General features: G+C 57.8%; 2 protein-coding genes across 5 annotated transcripts in view; one reads left to right on the top strand and one right to left on the bottom strand.

The window, feature by feature from the left end:
- MACROD1 (mono-ADP ribosylhydrolase 1) overlaps nt 1-25,774 on the top strand; it is a 150,887-nt gene that overhangs the window by 47,061 nt on the left and 78,052 nt on the right.
- Nucleotides 1-25,774, bottom strand: part of FLRT1 (fibronectin leucine rich transmembrane protein 1) — an 81,495-nt gene that overhangs the window by 10,182 nt on the left and 45,539 nt on the right. For 2 of the 4 annotated variants that reach the window (XM_077862150.1, XM_077862151.1), the window contains one exon: nt 8,902-9,825. The exons of 1 other annotated variant lie outside the window; for it this stretch is intronic. The gene's annotated coding sequence lies outside the window, so the exon portion shown is untranslated. Of the gene's footprint in view, nt 1-129; nt 1,596-8,901; nt 9,826-25,774 lie in introns of those variants that run through there. One more of the 4 variants, XM_077862153.1, reaches the window with a different exon arrangement.

Here is a 25,774-nt window from a genome sequence, read left to right as displayed (position 1 = left end):
AGGAGCATAAGACACGTAGGGTGAGAGAGCGAGTCTCGGCGCCCACCCGCCTGCCGCCAAGGGGTCGCCGCAGGGCAGAGGCCAAGCCTTGGGGTGCACACCCCGCAGCCCTTTCTGTGCCAGGCTTACATTGCAGGCGATCCTTGGGCTGAGGTCAGCCTCTAACGACATCTGGCTAATGCGAAATCTCATCAGGAGCAAAGATGTCTGTGAATTAGGCGGCTGCAGTGTCGGCTCCCGGATGGTGATTTCAAGCCTCGGGTGAGGTTAATTTAGTGAGAGCCACGCCGTGGTTTCTGTTTCTTCTTTTTGAGACTTCACACTAAGCCAGTCTTTATGGCTAATGCTAAAAAGTGGCTGGTCAGTGTTGATGGGATGGATTTAAGGCGTGTTTTATGGATTCAAAGCCACCATTTCTCACTGGAACAGAAACTCGCATCCCTATCTGGCTTGTACCCAGGGTCTGAGGGAGAAGCTCATTTCTGTGAGAGGCCCGTGAGTTCAAAAGAAGGGGGGGGGGTGTCAGTAGAACCTGCAAAAAAGAAGCCTGGCATTGCCACTGGTGAGCAGTGGAGAGCGAGGAGCTTCATTGTCTGGTGTTAAAACATGTCCCGTTTGTCACTCATGCATTTTACAGACAGAAGAATGAGGTGTCAACGGGATCACTTTCTTGTGTATTTACAGAAAACTCTTTTTATCTGAGGTGCCCTCCCTAGCTCTGCATTCTGTGTCGTGTGGGAAATTAATCCACACTTGCCCCCTTCCCCAATCGTGAAGCTTTCGGCTATTTTGGAAAAGAAAATTATCTGTATTCTTGCATTTAAAGAAATGATGCAAATAAAAGGAGGGAGGGGTCCATGCCAAGGGAATCGGCTGCAAGGTGTCGTTTCGGTTTTTGGAAATGGAAAAATTGCTGCATAGATTTTTCTCATATTATTTTGCTGTTCATAATGGTAAAAAAACCAATCAAAGAGAAATGATCTTTCAACCTCAGTTGAGAAGGTGTCTTTGTGCAACCGGCAAAGGTCTGCCATGTAACTCTAGGTTCACGAAGGCTTTGCAACAGTGGGACATAACCATTGCCTCCCTTAGCCTGAGCTGGCCCACCCGGGGAACTGAACACCTACCTCCATTTCTCATCCAACGTCAAACCTCTCCCTCGTCTGTCTCTCTCTATTGCAGAACTGCTCCTCTCCACCTAGCAAACTGTTCTTCATCCTTCAGGACCATGCTTACATGTCCCCTCCTCTGCCAGGTCTTCCTAGATAGTGGAGATAGAGCCTCTCTATCTCCATCCATCCATCGGTCCACCCATCCACCACTTGTCCATCCATGCAGCTATCCATCTTAGCCATCCAGCAGATCTTTGTGGAACACCCCTCATGAGCCAGCCTGGGTTCTAGCCCCTTGGGATCCCATTCTGGCAGGACAGCAGCTCGCACTATGATAAAGACTGCTCCTAGGGCTTTATGAGCATTTATGTCATTTAACCCTTCCAGCAAACCTGACGTCAATGCTCCTCTTCCCACTTAACAGATGAGAAAACTGAGGCTCAGAGGCATTAATGCACTCCAGACCACTTGAGGAGTGGTGGGGAGGAGCCCAGGCCAGAACCTTGGCCACTAGGCTCGTGGCGCCACATCTCATGCCCTTCTCTGTGGGGTGTTGGTTGCACTGGTGGGTAGTTAGTGTTTTAATGTCCCTGATGAAATTTTAGGTACTCAAGATGGGCTTATGTAGGCCGTGTGGCTTGGCATCAGCAACCACCCGAGGTGCTGAGCAAGGCAGGAATGCCTCCAGGCACTGCCCCCTACATACTCATGCACCATTTGCATTTACTGCGGCCTCTGGACAGCCAGCCCCAAGGCCTCCTGGAGTAAGCTCAGGCTTTGCCCATGGTTAACACACTAGCTGCGCTCAGGGCCTGTCAGGCAGGAAGCTTCATCCATGAGGTGGGCAGAGGACAGCTGGCTAGAAGCAAGTGAGGGCAAATGGGAAGGGTGCATGGGGTCTGTGCACAGAGCCAGAGGGGACAAGGCCTCGTGGAAAGCCGAGAGAAAGGGGGCCTGATGAGACCTTGCCCAACACTCTGGGCTCCTGAAGCCAGCTTAGGCACCCTTTTCTGAGCATCCGCTGGCTGGAGGGGCTGAGGACACTGCCTGCTTATTTCTGGCTGCTCCCTTAACTCATCTCCTGGCCCAGGCTCTGGATCCTGAGCCCACTCACAGCTCTGCCTCGTGGGACTTGGAGAGGATCTTTGCTTCCTGCACTTGAGCTTGCTCTCGGGGGATTTAGCTGTCAGCTTTGTTTCCCTGACCTGGTGGCCCTGGCCCACTCCTGTCCTCTCATCTGCCTCCAGAGCCCTGTTGCACGCTGGTCTGCCCTCCTTCCTCTGTGTTAGCAAGAGTCATCCTATAAAATCTGGCTGGAACATGGGCATCCCAGGCTGCCTGGCCTTTATCTGACCACTGATCCCCTCATCTCTTTTTACATTTAGGACTGAGAAGGGCACTGGCCCAAACTACCCAAGAGGACAGGCTCAAAATGGGGCTGCTGCGTAGACCTGGACATGCCAGCCTTCAGAGGACAGGTTAAACCCAGGCACACGGGGGACCAGCCAGCCGGGTCTCACCCAGCCCCCTTCACAGAGGCATGTTTGTACTTGTGCGGGCTTATCATGTACACATGAAGGTTATGGAGCCTGGCTATCCCGTCTCAAGATGCTCAGGAGCAAAGAGCTGGGGCTGGGGCAGGTGCTGGGGACAGGAAGGCTCAGGTCTGCTCAAAGGCCACCTTGCCTCTGTCTCAGAGGTCCAGTCTGAATTCCTCCAGCAAGGGCCCCAGCATCTGGTCAGAGGACACACGCCTTCTCTGACCTGTCAGTTGCTGAGACCTGGCACATGGGGTACGTGTGGGCCTGGGCTTGGCCGTGTGGGGGCAGTGTCCTGAGCATGGCGCAGACTTGTTAAGGCCAAAGCCAAGGCCAGCCACCACATTCTCTGGCACACACATTAGTTCCTGGTGCCCGCTCAGCTCAGGGCCGCAGCCCTCAGCCTCCAGAAGCCCTGGCATCATAATAGAGTCTAAATTGCACCTTTCAGAGATGCCTGATGGATAACCAAGAAGCAGGTGGGAAGCAGGGACCCAAGGCCTTTCCCTTCCCCTGTCTGCAGGCCTCATCCATCTTGGCTGAAGCTCCCTCCACCGCCCCTTCCCCAAGGCTGCAGAGCAGGGCACAGCTTGAGGGAGGGGAGTGGGGAGGAAGAGAGCATACCTTCTGGAAGAACCTTTAATTGCCCGGGGGCCAGGTGGCCTTTTTATTCCTTTGTTGTGTGTTTGATGGTTTATGTGGCCATCACATTAAACCTGGTAAATCGCCCGTCTTTTACGGGGTCACTTAATTGTTTTGTGGATTCCACAGACTTCAGCATGATGGAGTTCTGACCTGCCAGCTCCGTGATTGACAGTACGATCCTGCCCTCTGGGGCAGGGGAAGGGAGCAGAGAGGGGGCTCAGGGTGGCCATTTGCCAAGGGGGGACCTGGGGCATCATTCTTGGCATTCTCCATCAGTCACTGGCTCCTGCTGTCCTTAGGACAGAGAAACCTGGGTTTGAGTCCTGCCTCTGCCACTTCCAGGCTTCTGATAGGGACTCCTTGTCAATGGCTGTGATGCTGGGTCCCCACTCCTTCTAATTGTGTATCTTCAGCCCCATACCCCAAGCCACGGTAGAAGCACTGATCTACAGCTGGGGCACACAGAGCTGGCCCTTCAACACCAGGACCACTCTGTGTGACCCTGGGCTGCTCTCCAGCATCTCTCTCATGAGGAACTAACTCTCCAGGCCCAGGGAGGGGTGTGAATGGATGTAGCCCACAGCTCAGCTCTTGCCTCGGTCCCCTTGGAAGTCTGAGAGGCAGCCTACCCCGGTTCCTGAAGGCCCTGACCATCCTCGTGCTGCCTCTGGGCCTTTGTTCATGATCACGGGACACCAGTACACCCTCCCTTGCTCACACCTTGCCAGCTTCTACTCCTCCCCAAGACCTCAGCTTAGAGCCCCCCACCCCCAAGCTTTCTCTGATCCTCTGCGAAGCTGACCCCATGCTGGCTTTGCTTACAACCACTTCACTGGTGGGAGATATTTATCTGCCAGCTGGATGGAAGTGCTTCCCTGTTGGAGACCCCCTGGCCTGGTGTCTTCCCCAAATCCCATCAAGCTGGAGGCTGCCAGAGGCCCAGGGACTGCTGGGGGATCCACTTGGGAGCGGGGGTTGGAGTGAGGGTAGTTAGAGGACACAAGACCCAGCACACAAGGCCCAGCACAAGCCCTGGCATGCTGGGTAGGACATGATGTCTACTGCTTCAGGTTCTTGGCGCACCCTTAGACATGAGCACACCAGGGGGCTGAGCGTGTTTTTGGAAGGAGCTAGAGGTCCCAGGCAGGAGAGGGAAAGCAGGGCAGGCCTCCTCATACCCCCAAGCCCCCAGCTGCCTCATGTTCATCAATGAAGGGATGTCCTGATGCTGGGTTGGTCCCCTGAAGGGGGGGGCAGTCTCAGCCCCCACTTTAGGAATCAGAGAATTCCAGGTGGTGCTGACCCCGAGATGGAGGCATGTGGACTAGAATCAGGGAGGAGACAACAAAGCTAAGTTCGAACCTGGCCTCACCAGTTCTCGGCTGAGTGGCCTGTGGCGATGCCTCTCTGGGCCTTGGCCTCCTCATCTGTAACGAGCTGCCGGGAACCCCACTCTCTGGGGAGGACAACAGGAGAGGGGCTGTGTGGAGTGCCCAGCACAGGACTGAGTGGTTTTAGAAAGAAAGGCTGCTTCACTCTGTCCCGGGGAGGGACCCCGAGGTGCTTCTATGGCCCACTCAGCGCAGCTGCCCACCTGTCTTGGTGGAGCTTCAGAAACAACTGAGCCAGGGAGCCCCTTGCCTTCCCCTTTCCTGTGTCCCTGCTGCCGGCCCTCTTCAGCAACAAGAATTCACTGTATTTTCCCTAAACCTTGCCAGGTCCTCAGGTCCTTCCTGGAAGAGCGGGGCCCGAGGCAGGAGCAAAGCGTACGGGGCAAACTGGAGTGAAAGGAGCCATGGTCTCCCCCCAGCAGGCAGGGAGCTTCACCTCCATACCTCTGTCTAAATTAACGAGGGGTCCCACACTTTCTTCCCCACCAGCCAGCACTACCTTCCCAGCTTAGCTACAAGCAGCACAGGAGGAGGGCCATAAGGCAGGGGGGCTGGGAAAAGCTCCCCTGCTGCCACCTCCAGCGAGCCCTCCACCCCCACTCCTGTAAGGCCAACAGCCAAGGGGGCCTGCCTGGGCTCAGTACAGCGGCTCCCCCTCCTGAGGGTAGCCTCAGGTCTCAGGCCTTCCTCTGTAAGATGGGACCATAAATGATCCACTTCCTTGGGTTTCGTGAGGATAAGCTATGTTCGTCTTAGCAGCAGGCAGCACTTCTGGGCAGGTCCAGATGGAACCAAGGGCCAGGGGGAGACCCTGGCATTTTTGTGTGAGCGCACTTTTTCCTAGCCCTAGTTCGGGCCCAGGCCAGCCGAAGCCCACTGAAGCCACCTGCTTCTGGCAGGGAGCCAGCTGCCATGACCCTGGAGCCCCTTCCAAGCCTGCCCTGCACAACAGTGCCCCTGCTCTCATCCCCTGGTGCCACTGAAAACTTATAGTAGAAGGGGGAGAGGGCTAGGGTGGTGGTGGTAGAGGATTCTTTTAAAACCTAAAGTTAATTATTTTTCTAATTTCATGCTGCATGCATTATGCATCAGCTGTTATCACTAGCAGTAATTGCAGACAGGTATGCAAATCCACTAAAAATGTACCTCGAGTTCACCTCACGGCGTAGGCCGTCTGGGCGGTGCCGGGCGGCAGGATGTCCTGAACTTCAGAGAATGCAAATCCCTTTCAAAAATAAGACTTTAAAATTGTGTCTTAGGAGGTTAATTATATTGATAACAGGGTTCGATATTAAACTATTCGGGGCCAGGAGGGGGTGGGGGGATGAAAGGAGACACGTGTAATTTTGTTTCTCTCTCTCCCCACATTATTGAATAAGATATTCCCGCACCTGATATTTCTGTCTGTCTGCGTGCATTTTTTAGTAAAGCTGCCTAGACTGCGGCTTCCTTTCTTTGGGGAAGGAAAAAGGAAAGGGCAGGGGAGTTTCAGAAGGTAGAAGTAGGGCTGGAGGGCCTTTATTTGGGGTGGGGGCAGAGGGAAGGAAGAAATAGGGCAGCCGGGAGGGAACCCCAGGGGTTTGTAGGGTCAGGGCTGCTGGGCCTCTGAGCAGCCAGCAGGATCCTGGCAGCCAGGGGCAGAGAGAGAGGAGCAGGGTGACCAGGAGAGGCTGGGGAGGGTGATGTTTGTTGATAATGAAGCAGAGGCAGGGAGCAGGCTGGGAGCAGGCTGGGGGTGGGGCCCCCTGGGGCTCTGTGCACCCCCCACTGCCCTGTTCCTGGAGAGGCCCTCCCCCAATCATGTATCATGAGTGGATTCTCCAACCATTCACACTAGAATGTAAACTCCTCTAAGCCAGGATCTGTTCTGTCCCGTTCACCAGCCCAGCAGAGCCTGGCACAGGAGTGCTCATAAGCATCTGGTGAATGAATGAATGAGTGAGTGAATAAAGATGCCAAGGAAGGCCCCTGCCAATCTAGGTTTCTAGAAACCTAGAAACAGGGAGAGGGAGAGAAGAGGGAGGCTGGCACCCCTTCAGCCCCACCCCAGGAAGTGGTAGCCAGCCAGGTGCCCTTACCACGGCAGCCCAGGAAAGGAGAGGGACTGACTGGTCTGAATTGTACAGCCAGTGGTAGAGGAGCCAGACACAGCCCCAGGCCTGGACTCGCTGTCCAGTGCTCTCTCCTGCCCTTTCAGTTGCCCAGGGGGCCGTGCCCCACCCCAGAGGGAGACACCTGAGGAAGACTCCTGCCTGCCCCGCTGCTCATCTCGTCTGACATGGAGAGGCTGACCTGGCATTGCCCAACTGCAGATCTACTTCCAGGCATTAGAGGCCAACCTCACTTTCTTAGAGAAGGCCCCTCCCCTCCCACCCCACAGATATGCACAAGGGTGGACCCTGTCCTCAGGACCCTGGAATGGGGGAGGCGCAGGACCTTGGAGATTATCTGCCTTTTTCACAGGGAAGGAAAAACTAGGCCCAGAGAGCAGAAGGGATTGATCCAGCAGCCCAGGACCCTCCTCCTCCCGGCACTGAACCCTCAAAGCCTTTCCCAGAGGTTTGGCACAGAGGGGATGATGATGCACAGTATCCAGCTCACACAGGGACTCCTGGGGCTGCCTCCCCTGTCAGCAGGTCTGCAGACCCCTCTAGCCCCATGGAGTGGGGCCCATTAGTGGCAGTGACTGGCCAGGGGAGCCCCTGCTGCATGTTCAGTTCTTCGTGACCTCCTCTCCCCTCCAGCTGGCCGCTGCCCTGCAGGGCTTGCATGCCCAGTGTGCAAAAACAGGGAGCACATTCAGGGAGAGGAAGGGATATGCCCAAGGTCACACTGCGTACAACAGGAGGGAGAGGGCACAAACCCATATCTGCTTGGCCCCCGGTTTGTTTCTCTTTGCTTTTCTGCCCTGGGATGGAAGGAAGCTCCACAGCTCCCCAGAGGCAGAGGCCCACACTGAGCAGATTCTCCATAAATATTAGGGGTGCAGGCCTAGGGAGCAGGAGCGGGCCCTAGGAATTGCTCCCCAGCCCCTCTTGGGGGCTGGGAGGTAAATAGGGACAAATGATTGGATAGTGGGGGACGCATGGTAGGAGTGAGCAAGGGGAGGCCAGGTGGGCAGGGGCTAAGCTCGGGCTCCCTGCGATCCTGACGCCTGTCGGCCCTGCTGCCGGGCTGGCACGCCTTTATAATAAATAACAGCAAATAGCCGTTCCGCAGGGCATCTTTCACGCCGGTGGCTAATAACACGGCTATTAATGCCCCCGCAGACGGCGTGCGTGTCGCGCCGGGCTGACGAATGTCCCGGGCCCTGGCGCAGTCATAAATCAGCCCCTCTCCTGGGGAAGCGTGCAAAGAAGTGTCATTTTCCATCTTGGTAATGAATTGGGGCTTCCCTACCCTGCCCTGGGTGCTGCCGCTAGAAGTTGCCAGGGATTTGTGTTTGGAGAAGCATGAGCCCTCCCTCCTGGCCTCGGGGGAGCCCAAAAGAGTGGGCACCGCCCCCCCCAGGCAGGACCCAGCTCCCCACCTGACCGGCCCTGGCAGTTCGGCAGCAGCCCACAGCTCCAGTGAGGAGGAGGGGCCCTCTGGCCTGCTGTGTGATCTTGGGACCCCAGCCTGCCACTCTCACCAACAGAGGGGCTGCACTGCAAGCCAGATCACTGTTGCCCAAGGCCAGCGGGCACAAGGCCTTTGGTGGTGGCTTTGGCTCAACCCCACCCTTGGTCCTCCAGAGCAGGGCAGGGGCAGTCTGGATGGAGGGACTACCTCCAGTTGGAGGGCAGCAGGTGCCATGGCTAGTGACCTAGGTCACCAAAGGTCCCGCCTCCCCCGAGGCCTCACTACTGCCCCCTTTGGGCAGAACTCAGAGGGGCTCAAAGTGAGACCTCTCCTCTGGAGCAACAGGGTCTGGTAGGGCAGCAGGTTACTTGAGAAAAGGGTACTCCCATATACCCTGGGCCCACCCACCCCGGGGTAAAGCATGGCCACTGGGTAGCAAAAGACCCATCCCCTAGCAAGCAGAAACTGTCAGTTGCCTGACTGTGGGTGGGCTGGGTGGGCTGGAGCTGCAGACCTGGGGAGGTCTGTGATACCCAGTGCAACCCAGCTGGAAAGAGAGCAGGCCCCAGCCGCCTCATGCGCCACACTGTCTCTGGGCATTAGGAGCTGCTGGGCCTTCCTGGGCCACCCAGAGCCCATCCACATCTGCCTTACCTCCTGAGCTGCAGCCCCGGAGCCTGCTGGGGTCTCTGTTCTGGATGCTTCCACTTGAGGTGGACCTGAACACACTCACATTCCGACCCTGTGGCCCCGGCACTCGGGGGCAGGCTGCAGAGCTGGAGTATTGGGTGGAGCTAGGGGCTCCCCCGGGAGCGGGGGAAGACCCCCGCTGTGCTCTGCTCTGCCGGGCTCCTGGAGCTCACACGTGGCTGCAGGGCTGGCGTCGCATGCTCTGTCCGGTAGGCTTCAGGCACAGCTGGCCTCTGCCCCTGGAGTGAGGGGTGGGCGCGAGGGGCCCGTAGAGGCACTCCCTGCAGGCCAGGGCCTCCCGCGTGCAGCCTGAAGGGGTTCTGGGCCCCTGCTCCCCAGGCATGCCCTAGAGCCTGGGGTCCATCCTGCCCAGGTGGCCTCTCACTGTCCTCTTTCAACTTTTGCCCTTTTGTCTGTTGGCCACCTCCTCTGAAAGGCTTCTGCGTGGCTTTTACCCTCTTTTCTTCACCAAGTTTTTTTTTTTTATCCCTTGAAGTCACTTGGCAGAATGGGCTCCGGTGCAGAGAGCGTTCTTGCGTGACAGAGCTGAGGGGGAGCCACTCTCCAAAGAATCTGTATTCCTGCCACTCAGGCTGTGTCTCCGGTGGTGGGGAGGGAGGGGGTCCATTACCCCGCTGAGGAGTTCAGACGTTCACGGGGGGCTGGAGCCGCTGACATGCGCCACTGAGCTGTCAGGCCTCTCTTTGGAAAGATGTTCGGGGGTGGGGGGGTGGGGGGGCGTGCTCAGTCCTGCTTGGCTTCTCCTGTTTGTTGAGAAGGTTTTCTTGCTGGGGAGGCGGGTTGGGGAGGGACAAGTTAGTCCCGCTTCACCCCCTGGTCTTGTCTGTCCAAAAAAGAGTTCTGCTCACCCACTCCCTGCCTCCTCACCTGCCAAAAAACAATACAAGCGATTAAGGCCGGGAAAATGAGGAGCCACGCAGGGACAGGCGGCTGGGGCTGCACGGCCCCCTCTCCTGCCATCCCTCTGGAACCCGCTTTCTTGAACACCACTCTCCAGTGAGCCGGAGGGGGCTGGCATGATTCTCCATCATCTCCCTTCTCTCAAATTCAGAGAACAAACAGGGGGCCATGCAGAGCACCCTCCTCAAAGCTCCCCAGTTTCCTTTCGCTGGGGAGGAAGGATCGGAAAGAGACATGAAGTTCTGAGGGCTCCTGGCTGTGCAGGGGCTGCCTGCCCGGCCCAGAGCTGGCTCCACTTCCCCCAGCACCTGCTCCTCTTGCTAAAATGTCATTCAAAGGATCCAACTGGGCCACCTCGGTCTCGGCTTCCAGAAGCAGCACTGCCTTCCTCACCATGGGAAGCGGGAGCAGCAGGGAAGCGGAGAAGTTAGGTCTCAGAGTCCCTGGCCTCCATCCTGCAGCTGCCCCACTTCCTAGGCCAGGGTCAGGGCTCCACGCCCCCAGTGCCCTCAGAGGCCATCCTCCCCTTCCACAGAGGCCCGGAGGCAGGGCTGGCTGCTCCTCAGAATCCAAAACAAAACCCAAGCCCTCCGATCACCTCTCATTAGCGTGGCGTGCTGAAGCCCTGCAGTGCCCCAGTGTCCGCATTCCCCCTGCGGGAGCCCCTCTTTGCAAAAGAGCTTTTATTACACATCTGAGAGTGTGAGCTCTGGTTTGAAATCGGATCCAGATGGGCTCCGCTGCATCTGGGCACTCTCCTTTGTTGGGCTGAAGGTGGCTGATTTGAGAAATGCTTGTTGTCTGGGGCTGTTACAAATAAAACCAAGGATATTTAGGGGTGCAGGGGCGGAGTGCACTGCCCCCCTGGATGTCCAGCCTGGCAGGGGTGCACATGGGACTAGGGGTGGAGTGCAGGCTGAGGCTCACCTGGCTGACAGGATAAGTGGGGGAATCTTGGGACAAGCCTCCCCAGGAGGAAAGAGGTACAAGAACCAGCAAACCCCACGGATCCTGTGTGGCCAGGCCCTGAGGTGCCAGTGGGCAGATAGGGTGTGGCCCCTGGGGGGGGTAAGGGGGCTGGGCAGGAGGGAGGGACAGGATAGTCCCTGCGTGAGGGGTGACTGATGGCTATGGCGTGGGTTCTTATTGCTATTAGCCCCGCGTGATTTCATCGGATTATAAATTGTAATTTCTCTATGAAAGTGAGAAATGGAAACAGTCCAATGAGGTCATCTGACTCCCTGGCCAGGACGAGCAAATTGTTTTGTACCCCTGAGGGGTGGGAGGGGAGGTGGCTGGGCCACTGTATGGAGAGAGGATGTTGGCAGTGTCCTTGGAGCCCAGAGGCTCCAGCCGGCCATGGCTGCTGATCCCCCACGACAGAGAGAAACGGCCTAAGTTCTGCTTTTGAAGTTAGGAACCAGGAGGGCAGCTTTATCCTGCCGGCACCAGGCCCTTTTCACAGCCCTTGGGATAAAAAGGCAAGGCTCCTACGCAGCCTCTGGAGCCCCACATGGCACAGCCCCACCTGTACATTGGAGTCCCTGGAATGCCCCAAGCCCGCTCTCCCCAGGCCCTCCCCCCAAGCAGTCCCCGCTCCTTCAGGGGTCCACCCAGCATCACCCTCACCTCCTGCAGCCCCCTTCTCCTTGGGGTACGTGGTCACACAAACCATAGTGTCCTGAAAGGAAGGACTGTGTCTGCTTGTCTGAGGCAGATCCCCCAGTACCTGGCTCAGTGCCTTGCACACAGTAGGCGCTTCATAAGTGTACCCTGTGAACTCCCCTCTCTCCTTTCTCATTTAAAAAACTGGGGTCTAAACAAGGCTCTTGCTGGGCCTGTCCGACTTTGTCTGTCCTGGGTCGGCCTGGCTGGCGGTGCTTGGGAGGTGTGAGCTCTGCTCATTGTGGGTGCGTAGTGATGATAGTTAGTAGCCACCTGCGCTCATTGAGCCAAACCAGGCCCAGGAATAAATATGTAAAATATGTGCCCTCCTGGAGAACATCTACCTACCCCAGCAGGTGCACTATTGGATCGTGTAGGCAGGCCAAGGCCACACAATGCAGAATGAATGCTCCATGCGGACATTCTATGTGGTCAAATTGAGCGGGTGGTCAATAGGACAAACTGAATCCATGGAATCCCAAGGGTTCAGCCATGGGAGCTCCTCCTGGGCCCCAGGCCACTTTGGCCATGTAGGCCTTTCCCCCTTCAGGGCATTCTCTGCCCACCACCCCTCGCCTCGGCTTCCCTGTTCCCACAAGCCCCAGGTCTCTGCTCTGCCAAATGGACCATTTTTTGGGTGAACATAATAAAAGCTTCCATTTGTATGCACTTGAGATGCTTACAATTTTACTCTGTGTTATAAATAATAACACCATAACCATACTAAAAGAAATTTGAAAGGGGGATAGAAAGCCAAGTGCACAATCCCACATGTCTACGCTGCTCCACTTTGGCTGGATCAGCCCATACACATACACTGTCTGCAAGGGGATAGTGCATGCGCCTTATCCTTTTCCAGGTCATTTCTGCTTTGCTGTCTCTCTTAAGCCTTGGGACAACCCAGTATAGCTGGCCAGGCAGGGCAGACCATGACCCTGAGAAGGGGCCACTTGTCCAAGATCGCACAACCTGCATGACAGACATCCATGGCCTGGAACTCTGGGCCAGTGCACCTCTCTCTGCATGACACTGAGGCTCAGTGCAACAGAAACCCGCCATTAACCAAACACATGGTGGCCCCTGGGCCCACTGTACTGAGGGAACATGGGTTTTCCTGTGGCCCTCCTGGGCAGTCATCTGTCCATCCATCCAGGTCTCTCCATTCATCCATCCTTCTCTCCATTCACCCATCATGCATCTGTCCATCTATCCATCCATGCATCAATCCCTCCCTCTCTCTCCCCATCCCTCCATCCATCTACATGTCTGTCCATCTCTCTCCCCCACTCCATCCATCCAGTAAACATGTATAAACGTGTACTGCATCCAGTCATGCTCCCAGCGGCACCATGCAAGATGCTGGGATCCAGAGAATCCCAGGAGCTCGAAGTCTAGTGGGAAGGCCATTGATTGGTGGAGGGCCACAGTAGGTGACCCACACAGGGCCCTATGGTGGCAAAAACCCGCCTTGCCCAGCCCCATCACTGGGGGCCTGATGGTGAAGGTAACACTGTGCTGGGGTTCTGGGGTTCCCCAGACTCCCACATCATGATAGTTACATGTGAACTCAGTGGCAAGCTAGGGGCAGGTGGGTGAGGCTGGGTCTCTCCCAACCACCAGCCTAGCCTGTCCATCTTCTAGGGCCCCTGTCCTAACTTTCGACCTCAGGGCTTCCCCCCGAACTGGAAACACTCTCCGGCTTTGCAGTTTCTAGCTGCCCTGATGATCCGTACTCGCTGATATTAATTCCTATATTAGCAATTAGCCCTCCTGCTTCATTTCAACCTATGGCTCTTAGGGATGGATTATTATGTGTGTGTCATTAATCAGATGGCTGGTATGTGCTGCTGGAAACCCAGGTGGGCTTTATGGCTGGTAACTTAGGTCGAGTGGCATTTTGAATGAACAACACACCTGCCTCCCGCTCCCAGGGCAGAGCTGCCCTGTGGCAAAGAGGGCAGAGTTTAGATCATTGCAAGCAGGTCAAAGCTGGTGCAAGCTAGGAGACCCAGGGTTTTCTTTTATGCAGGACTTCCAGGCTGAGGTCAGCATCTGTATCCGACCTGTATAGATGAAAAGGCTCTTTGTGACTCAAACCTAGAGTTTGTTCTGTGGCTGCTGACTTCCTCCCGCCAGGACGGCCATCCACAGGGCCTGTTCCTCTTTCCCTACAGTGACCACGGCGTGTGGGTCACTCCTCTCTTGTGGCAGCACGGACCTGGGAGCTGTCACGGCCACATCCCTCTCTCCAGGGGCAGAGGGCTGGGGGCTGGGGCCACAGGGCAGGGGGAGCTTTTCCATTTGGGAGTACAGACTGCTCCTGGATCAGAGCCAGCACAGTAGTGGTGGGGCAGGAAGGGCACTTCGGGTAAAGGAACAGCATATGCAGTGGCTCAGAGTGGGAGGGCTTGGTGGTGAGAAGGCTGGTGTCCCAAAGCTCGGAGTTGGTGGAGACAGTGATCTGAGCAGAAGTGGGAGATGGGATTTTGGCCTTGGGGGGAGTTTTGAATGTTCTGCTGAGGGGCCTGGTCTTCACACTGAGGGCAGTGGGGAGTCAGGGAATGTACTCAGGCAGGAGGAAGCATGACCAGACCTTCGTGGAGAATCGGAGGGCGTGGGGTACATGAGAGGGACCCAGTGAGAAGCTGGGACTTGTCCTCAGCAGCAGGAAGGGGTGGGGGCCTGGGCTGGGGGTAGGGAATACTGGGGGGCTCAGGGGAAGGGGATGGCTAGGCAGGCTACCTGAAGACAGGCCTGGAGGCTGAGTGCGTTCCCGCCCCTTTCTCCTTGCTAGAGGGTGGTGGCCTGAAGCAGCACCATGCACAGCCAGCCTGCCGTGGGGCTTGGAGCCTGGCTGAGTGGGGGTGTTTCTGGGTGCCTGGGGCGGGGGCCGCAGCAGGCCTCTGCAGGAGGGCATGTTTGGAGGCTCCAGCTCCTCCCTCTGCCCTGTTCCTGCCCTCTTCTCACTCACTCTGGCCCCCAGGCTTGGCACTACAGCACGGCACCCCAGAGCAGGTGAGAAGAGGTGGAGGCGAGAGAGCCTGCATATACAGTGCGAACCCCCAAGCCTCCACTCCGCTAATTAAACCACTTCCCGACAAAACCCAGACTTTGTCAGTTGGGTGTGGGAGTGGGTGTGGGAGCCAGTCTGTGGGCAACTACAGGAGCCCTTGCTGCCTGGCCAGCAGGCCCGGACCCCTGCCAGCACCCACCCTCAGAGACAGACCCCTGGGGAAGGTGAGTGAGGGGGTGTTGAGGGCGGGCAGGGCCCAGAGCAGAGAGGCCAACAGCTACAGAGTCCCAGGGGGCTGCTCTTCTAGGACAGCTTCTTGGAGAAAGGATTTCTTCCTTGGGAGGTCCTTCCCTCCCTCTCTCCCTCTCCATGAGTGGGCTGAAGCCAGGACCTGGGGAGCAAGGGCAGCTGTGGCCAGAGGTGGTCTAGAATTCACTCCCATCTCCTGGTGGTGGCCTGGCAGAGCAGCCCAGGGACCCAACCGGCCTAGACTGTTGGCACCTACTGCCTGCCTGCCTGCCTGCCCCTGGGCCTGGCAGCCTGTCCCCCGCACCGTCTCGGGGGCTCTCAAGGCCTGGTCTACACTTTCAGGGTGCTGCCCCAACAGTGTAGCCGAGCCGTGGGGGCCTGGAAAGTCCACCATGAGGGTATTATCGTCCCTGGGCAGCAACGAGACAGAAGAGCAGGCAGGCATCTGAAGGAACCTCTGGTACCTGGAGTCCTTGCGTGCCTTGGAAGTCTCCCCTTAGCAGAGGGAGGTGGCAGGAGGACCCCCCTGTGCCCAGGAGAGCTGCAAGAGTGGGAGAGGGGGCAGGGCCAGCCTCAGGCAGCTAGGCTCAGCTGGGCTCCTGATGGCTGCTCTCAGCCTCTGGAGGGGAAGGCTTAGGCGGGGCAGAGAGGAGTGGGAGCACACAGCCCTCCACGGGCCTGCCCCTCTGCCCACAGGGAGAGGCATAGTGGCCGGAGCCTGCCCACACATGACAGGACAAGAATGGTGGCCCAGGCCTGCTTGAGGCCCCCTGCCTGCTGGCTCCCGGGAGGGAAGCTGCTCACTGGCCTGGCCCTGGCTAGCAGGCCTTGTTGTAACTCAGCTCCTACACACAAGGGTCTATGCCTAGCCCTGGGGGATCCCTGGGAGCGAGGAGCATGGTGCTGCCAGCAAAGGCCAGATCTTTATCAGGAAATTGGCCCCCTTTTGCTAGCAGAACAGTGGCTGTGAATTCCCCACACCTGGGCCCTCGGCTGAGTCTGGAGGAGAAGAGACTGGCTCTGACCTGGCCAGCAGTGCCTCTGTGCTCTCACACGGGGTCCCTGGCCACCCTGGCTGTGAAACGGGCCCTACAGGGCCTACATGGGGTAGCTCTGGAGCCCCTGTATGAAGCAGCACTTTGTTGGTGTGTCTGGCAGGCATGGGGTGTGTGTGTGTGTATGTGTGAGGGGGGTCACAGCCGCAGGCCCTCTAGGGAGAAGGCCAAGGACCTTTCAGAACCCAGGCTCTGCTCAAGGAGTTGTTGGCTCCCTCCTCTGCCCACTCCTTCCCTCAGCCCACTCCTCAGTCTCAGAGTCCATCAGGAGCTCTACACCATACAGAGGAAGGTGCCATGGTCTGGTGGATCATCAGTACCCACCCTCCAGCCGCTGTGTTCAAATGCAAGTCCTCCAGGGACCTGAGTGGCTTAGTCTGTTGGGTGTCCGCCTTCAGCTTGGGTCATGATGTCAGGGTCCTAGGATTGAGCCCCAAGTCAGCTTCTCTGCTAAACAGGGAGTCTGCTCCTCCCTCTCCCTCGGCCCCCATCCCTGCTTGTGCGCATGCGTGCTCTCTCTCTCTCACTCTCTCTCAAATGAATAAATAAAATCTTTAAAAACAAAAAAGCCAGTCCTGTGAAGACCTCTACCACTGACCACACTGAAAGCCACAAGCCAGGGATTCCAGGCCATGCATTGGGCCATCCAAGTCACCTGGGTGTGCAGCTGACAGAAGCTGCCTTTTCTTCCAGAAATGTCTACCTCCCTCCTGCCAGCTATGCCATCCTCTGGCCCCTAGGGACAGGCGCCCTTTCGCCTGGCTCCCCCAGCTTTCCAGTTTCCCTGAACCATGGAAGCCCATGCCAAGGGATTTTCATCTCCGTGTTGGAAATCACCCACCCTCCCCTCCTTCCCGTAAACACTCTCCGGCCCAGCAGCGCTGCATGGGCCCCGGCCACGCGGCCAGACTTTGTTAATATTTACAGCGAGTGGCTCAGAAAGCTATTAGCTTCCTTTTCTTGTTAATTGAAAGAGGAGAAAATGGTTGTAACACTTCAAAAGGACTTAAAGCGCAGTCTGAGCGACCAGCTGAATGAGGAGGAAGGGAAAAAAGAGAGACTATTTAAAATAAAGGAAGAAAGGGAGCCCACCCGTGCGCGCCCCGCGAGGTAGACCCGCGTTCCCTCCGGCGCGACGACGCCTGCCTGTCCTCCGAGGCTTCCTCGTTGCTGCTCATTGTATACTTTCCTTTTCATGTGGGAGCCTGCCTTAAGGAGAGAAGGAGGAAGAGAAAGGATGTGCGGCGCGTTTTCGTTAATAACGAGGCTCTTTGAAGCTGTGGCTAATGAGGCCTCTGGCACCTTTGCTCCTGGAGCACTCAGGGCCTGGCCTCGCCTGGGAGCTGCCCTGACCCACGGCCACCAAAGCACAGGCACTCACTTCCCGGGAAGCAGGCCCGGGGGCAGCGGGGGTGGGGGCATTGGGTGTACCCTGGGGAAGCACTCGGGTCCCCTTGCTCAGCATCTGGGAATGTTAGTGACCAAACAGCTGTGCCAGGCTCCCTGCGGTCAGATGGGGGCAGACCGGGTGACTCAAGAGTTTTCACTCCCGGAGCCTACCTTTCAATTCAGGCTGACAAGTCCCCTCCTTCAGGAAGTCCCTGGCCTCTCGGGCTCTCCTGGCACCCCGCTCGCTATCAGCTGGCCTTCTCTGTGTCTGCAGAACAAGGTGGCTCTCTGCAGCAGACACAGAGGGGCCCGGCGTCTGTGCTGTGCCCTGAAGGGAGTCGTCTCCGCCCTGATCCTTCCCTGCTTCTGCCCCCCAGCTGATCAGACCAAACGGGAGCCCTGTTCGGTGCAGGACCCCACAGCAGGCACAACTCTGCTGCAGGGCCAGGAGGCCCGGGGAGTGGGAGCAGGGGCAGGGGGCAGGTAGAATGGGCTGGGCAGGGACCAAGGGGCAGATGGAAGACAGCACTCTCCTGTCCTTGGCTTTCTGGACAGTTGACCCAAAGAAGTAAGACTAGCCTGTTCTGGGAGGACTGGGGATCTAGAAGGACCAGGACGGATGTACTGACAGGGATTCCATCAAGGAAGACATTGGTGTTAGACAGAGATGCCCAAAGATGGCCCAGACCACCAGGCTGGAGGACCCCTGGGCAAAGGGGCTGAAGGCAAACACACAGGCTTCCTTCCCCTGTGGCCTCCTCCTGAGGCCGCGCTGCCACTCCTCCGATTCACCCCTGCTCAGCATCCACCGTCCTCGGGGCTCCCCCGACCCTGGTCCTTGCACTGTCCACCTTGGATTCTAAGTGTATTCCTCCCCCCTTCGGCTGTGAGCTCTTAAGGGCACAGAGGGTGTCAGCAGCAGTGACATGGCTAACCTGATGGAATTCTGCGGACAGCCCCGGGCTCACTGAGCGAAGTGCTCTGCGTGAATGATACAGAGCCTGTATTAAGTCCCAGGCAGGCAGCATTCACATGTCACCTTGCTGAACCCACCGGCCGTTATGACCATCTCGATTCTCCACCCGAGGAAACAGATATTCTGACTTGCCTGGCCAAGTCACACAGTGAGTCCACCATGGAACCCGAGTGCACACCCACTCTTGTCTCGGCTCTGTGCCCATACACCATGCCCACACGAGCCTTTCCTGTGTGGCCAGGGACTAGTGGGTTGTGCTCAAACAGGTGGAGGCTGTAGGCTGGATGGAGCTCCCTCCCCCCAGGTTCACAGGGCCATAAGCATTGTATTTATATATATATTTATTTTTCTGAGAGAGAGAGAGCATATGAGCACACGCACAGGTATGAGTTGGGGGATGGGCAGAGAGAGGAAGAAGGAAGAAGCAGACTCCCTGCTGAATGTGGAATGCACCTCAGGGCTCAATCCCTCACCTGAAATCATGACCTGAGCCAAAACCTCACTCAACTGCCTGAGCCACTCAGACACCCCCATGAGCATGTTAAAGGCTCTGAGAAGTCCTGCTGCAAAGGTAGCAATTTAACCGTCTGCTCCAGCAGCTACCTGGTAACCTCCCAAGACTCAGGTATTCTTCAAAGCACACTTTGGGAAATGCTTCACATGTCCATTTAACCGGTCTTTGGTGGGTGTCTGCTGTGTACCAGGTAGTGGTCTGTGCCAGTGACATGCAGTGGTTGAGGACAAGTGCGTCCCTGCCATTTGCAGCGCCCAGCACCTAGCTCAGTGCCTGACACAGAGTAAGCACACACATTCAGCAAATGAGAGCCGAATGAGAAGGGGGTTGGATGGGGTAGATGAGCTGGGCCAGGGCCACATGTCTTGGCCAATCTCTGCCCCAAGCCGCCCTCGAATTTCCTCCTCCTCCTCCGGGCCTGGACCTGCTGCCAGTCCCACCGGCCATGTCAGCCTCAGCCTTCCCCATGAGAAGGGCATCGAGGGGCTAGAAGCAGCCACTCCTGGAAGGCCCACCATGCCTCACAGGCAGGTCAGAGCCCTCTGCCCCCACCCAGGGCCCCCGCCAGGCACAGCACCTCTTCCCTTCCCTGCCAGCTCTGAGGCTCCAGCCTTGACATTCTAATCACATCCCCCAGCCCTGCCTGGAATACTAATTCTCCCAAGATGAAACCATCCGTGTTTAATTTTTTTTAAAAGCCAGGCGGAAAGACAAGACAAGAAAAGGGGAGGCATCGGTGGGTGGAAGTTGGAGCCCTCCTTAGAGTTCTATTCAGAGCTTCTCTAGGCGGCTGGTCTTGAGGATGTGCAGTGTCACCAGCCACCCTAGATGGTCACACTGCCTCTGACGAGGGCCAGGAGGGGGCTGGCCCTGCTCAGTGACACCAGCCACCCCCGGGCCATGCCCTGCCCCTAACACAGGCCAAGGAGTGGGGTAGTCCCATGTTCTGGTGGGTGGGGAGCAGAGGAAGGACCCAGGCAGGCCTTTTGAATACACCAGGGCATGCTATAGGCCCTGGCTTGAGAGGCCTTCAGGACGGAGGGCCCCCCCCGCACCCTTTTTAAAGATTTTATTTATTTATTCATGAGAGACAGAGAGAGAGAGAGAGGCAGAGACACAGGCAGAGAGAGAAGCAGGCTCCATGCAGGGAGCCTGATGTGGGACTCGATCCCAGGTCTCCAGGATCATGCCCTGGGCTGGAGGCAGTGCTAAACCCCTGAGCCACCAGGGCTGCCCAGGAGGGAGCCCCTTTAATTAAGAGTAGGCTCCAGGAAACCTCTCCCCTGTCCATTGTCTGCAGGTTTCTAGCCAGCTCCTGGCAGAAGATGGAGCCTGAGGTCTCCCCAGGTGTGGCTAGGGTCAGCTGGGGACAGAGAGAGGGCTGGAGAGGCGGGAGCAGTGTGGGAGTCCCCAGAGTGGGCTCAGTCTGAGAGAGAGGCCAGAGGCCAGGCGGGACAGGGAAGAGGGGCTGGACAGCAGGCACAGGGACAGCGCTTCAGGGCCGGATGACCTTGGATGAGCCCTCTGCCACCCTGGGGTGCAGCTGCTCTTTGGGTTAGGAGGGCTGTTACCCGAAGATGGCAGCAGCCCGGAGTCAGGGGTCAGGAGTTGAGCCCCTCATGCAGCTCCAACCCCTGTGTTACCTGGGGCCCAGGTGTTACACCTCCGGGCATCGATCAGTTGGCACATCCAGTAGGTGGGGTGGTGAGGGAAGCGCCATGCTGGAACACAGGCAGCATGAAGGGCCAGCCTGGCACTCCAGGCACAAATATAAGTCAGCTGTCATTACTGTCACCCTTGAGACCAACGCACTCGGGAAAGCTTCGGCCCCCGCCTGCCCCCAGGCCCGCAGCCATCATCCCGGCCTGGCCCTGGGACTCCTCCCCTGCAGCATCCCACTGTCACGTTCTAACGTCCCCGGAGGGTAGAATAAAATTGTAATGGCAGAAAACATGACAGAACATGAAACATGATGAAATCTGCTACGTAAATTATGAACTCCATCCAAATCATAGCCCGCTCCTTCCGCAGCAGGGTAAACGCTGGCAGATGCCCTGCAGGCTGGAGACTGTGGAGACCGCAGGGCACCCCGCAGCCCTCCACTGGGCACTGCGAGTGCTGGCAGCGCAGGGCTTCAGCTGTCCCCCCTTCACTCCCCCTCCCCATGCCAGGAGGGGTCAGAGGCCAGGTCCTGCCCCCACACCCCAGGAGATACTACTCTGTTTCACTTTCTACTCTAAGGCTCCCGTGGATGAGACTCCGGCCAAGGCCACTGCTGGACGGGTCTCTTCCCCATGCACATTGCCCCTTAGGTTTTTCCCTGGGAGCTTGGGCACAGCACAAACCCAGAACCGCCTGCGGGGAGAGACCCACCGCTTCTCTGGGCCCTATTTTATTTTATTATTATTATTTTTTTTTTTTCAGTCCGGGCCCCATTTTAATCTTACGATGCCTCTGCCACGGAACGTGGGCCTTGATGGGTGGTCAGGGATCAGGCAGGCCTGGGGCTGCAGAGCCCTCAAGCTGCCTGCACCTCCCCTCCAGTGACACCTGCAGGTAGCTGGCCCTGCCCTCGCCTTGACTTTCTTTCTCCCTCCTCCCTGGTCACACCCCCCACCCACCCCCGCTCCCACAGCCACCTGTGAGCACACAGCTGGTACAGAGAGGGGGACTCCAACACACGTAACCACATTTTGGCCACCTCCCCTCTGCTGCGGGGGCTGCAACATAAATTATTATCGACCCGATGCCAGCTGGGGCTGGAGACGAGATGGGGAAATAAAGCACTGGGCTCAGTAATTGTGCCCTGCTGCCTGAATTTACTTATTTGTGGCTTTCCTACCCACTGGGAAACGCGATGGTGAATTATTGCTGACTATTAGGCTCCTGGATGGAAAAACACCATCGGATCCATTTCCTGAGGGCGGGCAGGAGCTAGAGACCCGCCCGCTCACCCCACGGGCCCTGCTGGGTGTGATCTGATTTTCCCAGGACCTCTCCTGTGTTGAGTCCTGGTCCCACTCCACCAGCCAGAGGGCTCCTAGTCCGTGTTACAGATGAGGAGTCTGAGGCCCTGGTTTTCCTGGGACCTTCCTGCGTTCAGCACAGGCCTCGGGCACCTGGGACAGTTATCACCTCACCCCAGTCTCACAGCTGGTGAACAGGAGAGCCAAGGCTGCACCCTGCTCTTTCTGACCTAGAGCCCATGGGTGTTCTCAACCGACATGAAAGGCCACACCCTTCACCGTCACCCACACACCATCATCTTGTTCTGAGGCCGGTGGGACTTCAAAGGGCTGTGAAGGCTCTCCCTTCAGCTCAGTCCCCTCTTGCTCTGGGACCAGGAGGATGCTGGTCACCGGCGGACTCCCACACCCATGGCTTCTGGCTGTGTTCAGCCATGGGGAGCCCCGGCGGCTCAGAGGGAGGGAGGAGAGCCTGGTGGAGCTGGGGTGCTCCGGCCGCATCCCCTCTCTTTTTGGGTGATCCTCTCGACAGCTTCAGCATCTGTCTCTGGGACAGCTGGTGGGGCCTGCCTCACTCTCCTTTGCTGGTTTTCCTGACACCAATACCCGTGACTTTGTGAATATGCTCTGATCCCCTGTAATAACAGAATAGTTACTTCACCCACTGAGAGCCTACTGCGTGCCATGCACGCATGTTCAAAGTCTTTTACTCTCCACACAGACTCGCTTCATACTCTGAATGACCCTCCGAGGAAGCATAATGTCCCCATTACATAGACAAGGCAACTGAGACCCAGAAAGGTTCAGTGACTGGCCCTGGATCACACAGCTGATACAGGCAACCTGGCTCTGAGTCTGTGCTGATGGGAGAGCTAAAACCCAGAGAGGAGGAGGGACCTGCTCCAGACCAGGAGAGACAAATCGTAAAGGGCTAGATGCCCTGGAGCCACAGGGGCAAGAGGCAAATGGCGTCCCAGGGCATGTGGCTCTGCGGGTACCTGCCAGACAGATAGGTACAGAAGCCACGGGGCTGGCGTGGAGGCTGCACGGAGCTATCCAGAGTGGGGAGGAGGGAACATGTGGATACTTCCTGAAGAGCCCCTGACCTGGGCAGCTCTGCCCAAGGGAGCTTCGGGACTGAGGCATCACACAGCCCCACAGCTGATGGCCATCGTCCCAGCTGCCACCTGCAGGTCAGAGTGGGGTTAGCCTTCTGCTGTCCTGGGCGAACGGGGAAGGAGAGGCTGGCTTCTCTGCTCAGGCTCACTTTCACCCACGGCAGCCCTACCAGGAGCCTCTCTCACAGGTGAGGAATCTGAAGCTCCCAGAGCAGCCATGTCCGAGGCCTCTCTGCCTTGGAGGGGCAGGGTGGTGTTCCTGCTGCCCCTCCCCAGCTCTGCCTGCCAGCTGAGCCTCTTGATGCACCCACTTTGTCTCCTGGCTACAGCTCCCCAGGGCACTGGCCTGGGCCCTCTCCAGAGGAGGCAGCAACTTTTATCGACTCACCTTGGAGGAGGTCCCCCAAGTGGCTCAACTTTATTTTTGCCGAGCACTTTCTGAGTAACAGAGTCCCTGGGGCCCTGGGGTGGGGGCAGAAGATTCACTAGGGGACCCAGGTGCACACAGGAGGAGCAGAGGAGGAGGCCGGGAGAGGCAGGGGCTGATGGGGACACAGTGAAGGTCAGACCTCTCTGTGCAGTCACGCTGGGTGGGGTGACTTCAGACAGAGCCCTCCTGGGACACCCCACTAGCAGCTGAAGAGACCCGGATTCGCCACCCAACAGGACCTGGCTCTCTCCCTTGCCCCAGAAGTGAGGAGCTAAGCCTTCGTCTGTCCTAGCCTGCCCCCTCTTCACTTCCAAAACAACCCAAGGGAAGTGGTCATTGGATCACCATAGGGAGAAGGCCCTGCTGGGCCAGGAGTCTAGCCTCCCCTCCAGCCTCCAGCCATCCCCATCCAGGTTGGCTTGACGCTGTCCCCATTCTGCTGGCTGCTGTCACCTTGGGGCATCTGTGGCCTAGGACCTGGGTCCCTGCCTCCCAGCCTAAGCTCTAGCAAGGGGTGGTGATGGTGGGGGGCATGCCCAGCTTGACCCAGCCTGTCCTGGCTCCCAAGAACACAGCTTGCTGGGTGGGAGTCAGACACCCCCAGGGACCCCTCCCTGTTGCCCCTAAGTGGGAGCCCTGGGGAGAACAGAGCCCAGGCTGTCGGGGGCTGACCTCATCTGGGAAGGTCAGGCAGTGTGTGGAAGGGGAGCAGGGAAGTTGGGTGGGGAGCGCCGTGAAGTGTGACCCCAATACCCTAGTCCGCACCCATATTCCCTCCCCAGGCAGCAGAAGCAGCATCCACCTCCATCCAGGAGAGGATCGCAGCGGGCTTATTTTCCTTGTGTCCCTGGGGTCCTGGCAGAGGGCTCAGCTCTGGGCACCGAGTTGGGGTGGGGGCTCCAAGGCTGTGCGGCTTTCCTGGCCTGCAAGCCCCGTGCAGGTGCGCTGCTGCCAGACATGCAAATCCAGGCCCCACTTAACTGCACCATCATTTATGTTAATGCCTTTGTGGTCCACACTTGGGTGCGGGTGAAATATGGCCCGCATCGTTTACTGGTGGGAATGTTAATTGTGCGCCGTTGGCAGAGGACAAATATGCATTTGGGGGGGTGTAGATCATCATGGCAGCCGCCCCAGGAGGTAATGTTGTGGCCGCCACCACCAGGTGGGGTTAAAAGCAGCACAGGGAGGTGGACCGGGGTTCGGGAAAGGTGAGGAATGGGACTGGGGTGAGCCAAGCACCCCACATGAGGACGGGACATGTTCCAGGGAGGTGACAGCCAGCAGATGGGGGTGGGGCCGGAGAGGGGGCCTCACATGGCAAAGGCTTCCCTGGCTGCCTCCGCGCACCCCTTTCATGGTGGGCAGTGGATGATGTCAGCCCCTGCAGGGCCACGAAGAGTTGGCAGGTCTCTCCCATGGGCTGCAGATGTCATAGGGCGGGCAGAGGGTGAGGCTGCAAGTCCTACCACTGCTCTCGTGCTGCCTGGGGACCTGGGCATGCCACAGAGCCCTCGGTGCTGTCCCCTGCACTGTGGGCATGACCTCCTCCCCTTTCTTCCCTAAACGTGGATGGAGCGTGTACAGTGTGATTCCTGGAGCCTGAGCAGGAGTCAGCAGGCAGGAGAAGGCTGGCCTCATGCAGCTATGGAGAGAAGCCCACGTAGGGGAGGGTGGTGGGCGCGGGGGGTGCCCTTAGCTGGGGTGTGGGGTCTGGACTTCATCCCGAGGGGAAGTGGGGTGCCACAGGGGAGCATGGAGAGGAGGCACGGGTTGTATTGTAGAGTAGAAAGCTGGGGGAGGGGAGATATGGGGCCACACAGGAATGTTCTATCCTCTGAGCGGGAGATGGTCACAGGGCACATGATGTGTAAAATTTCCCAAGCTGTACGCCTCGGTTGGTGTGGCTGATTGTGTACCTTCTATTTCCATAAAACAGCAGATAAATAAGGGAAGCTTCCTGCCAACCCTTCCTGGGGACCTGGGGGTCTGGGATAGGGAGACCAGCCCTTCATTCCCCAGCCCAGCCCTGGGGGCTCACACTGTCCATGCAGGCTCCCAGCCAGACCCATCTCCAGTCACACCCAAAATGCCTGCCCCCCAGTGCTCTGGGGGAGGGGACCAAAGGAGGGAGGTCTGTGGGCTTCCCAGCCCTCTGCTGCAGACAAGGCCACTTCGCCATCTGGTGGGAGCAGGGGCTGTGCGGACTGGCAGGTGCACCCAGGCTGCCTCTCTGATGGGCCCGGGTTGGTGGTGGCCCCTGAGGAGCCCCCTTTCCTTGGCCCCAGGGCTTTATCACATCACCTCCCTTACTCCTTCGCACATCCCTATGTACAAGGGACCTAAGCTGGTCCTGCCTGGCGGAAGGTGGAGCTGTGATTTGAACCTGGGTGGGTCCAACAGTGGAGCCCACTGAAGGCCCCACTGGAACCCTAGCCTTGGCCTTCAGGGCCGTGGGCTGATGACAAGCTTCAGCCTGGAACAGAGCCAGCCCGAGTGGCCGATGGCCAGTGGGACCCCTGGCTGGTCTGCGCACTAGTG

This window comes from Canis aureus, chromosome 21 (genome assembly GCF_053574225.1).
Source record: "Canis aureus isolate CA01 chromosome 21, VMU_Caureus_v.1.0, whole genome shotgun sequence".
NCBI lineage: Eukaryota > Metazoa > Chordata > Mammalia > Carnivora > Canidae > Canis > Canis aureus.
This window is presented reverse-complemented; position numbering and strand designations above follow the sequence as displayed.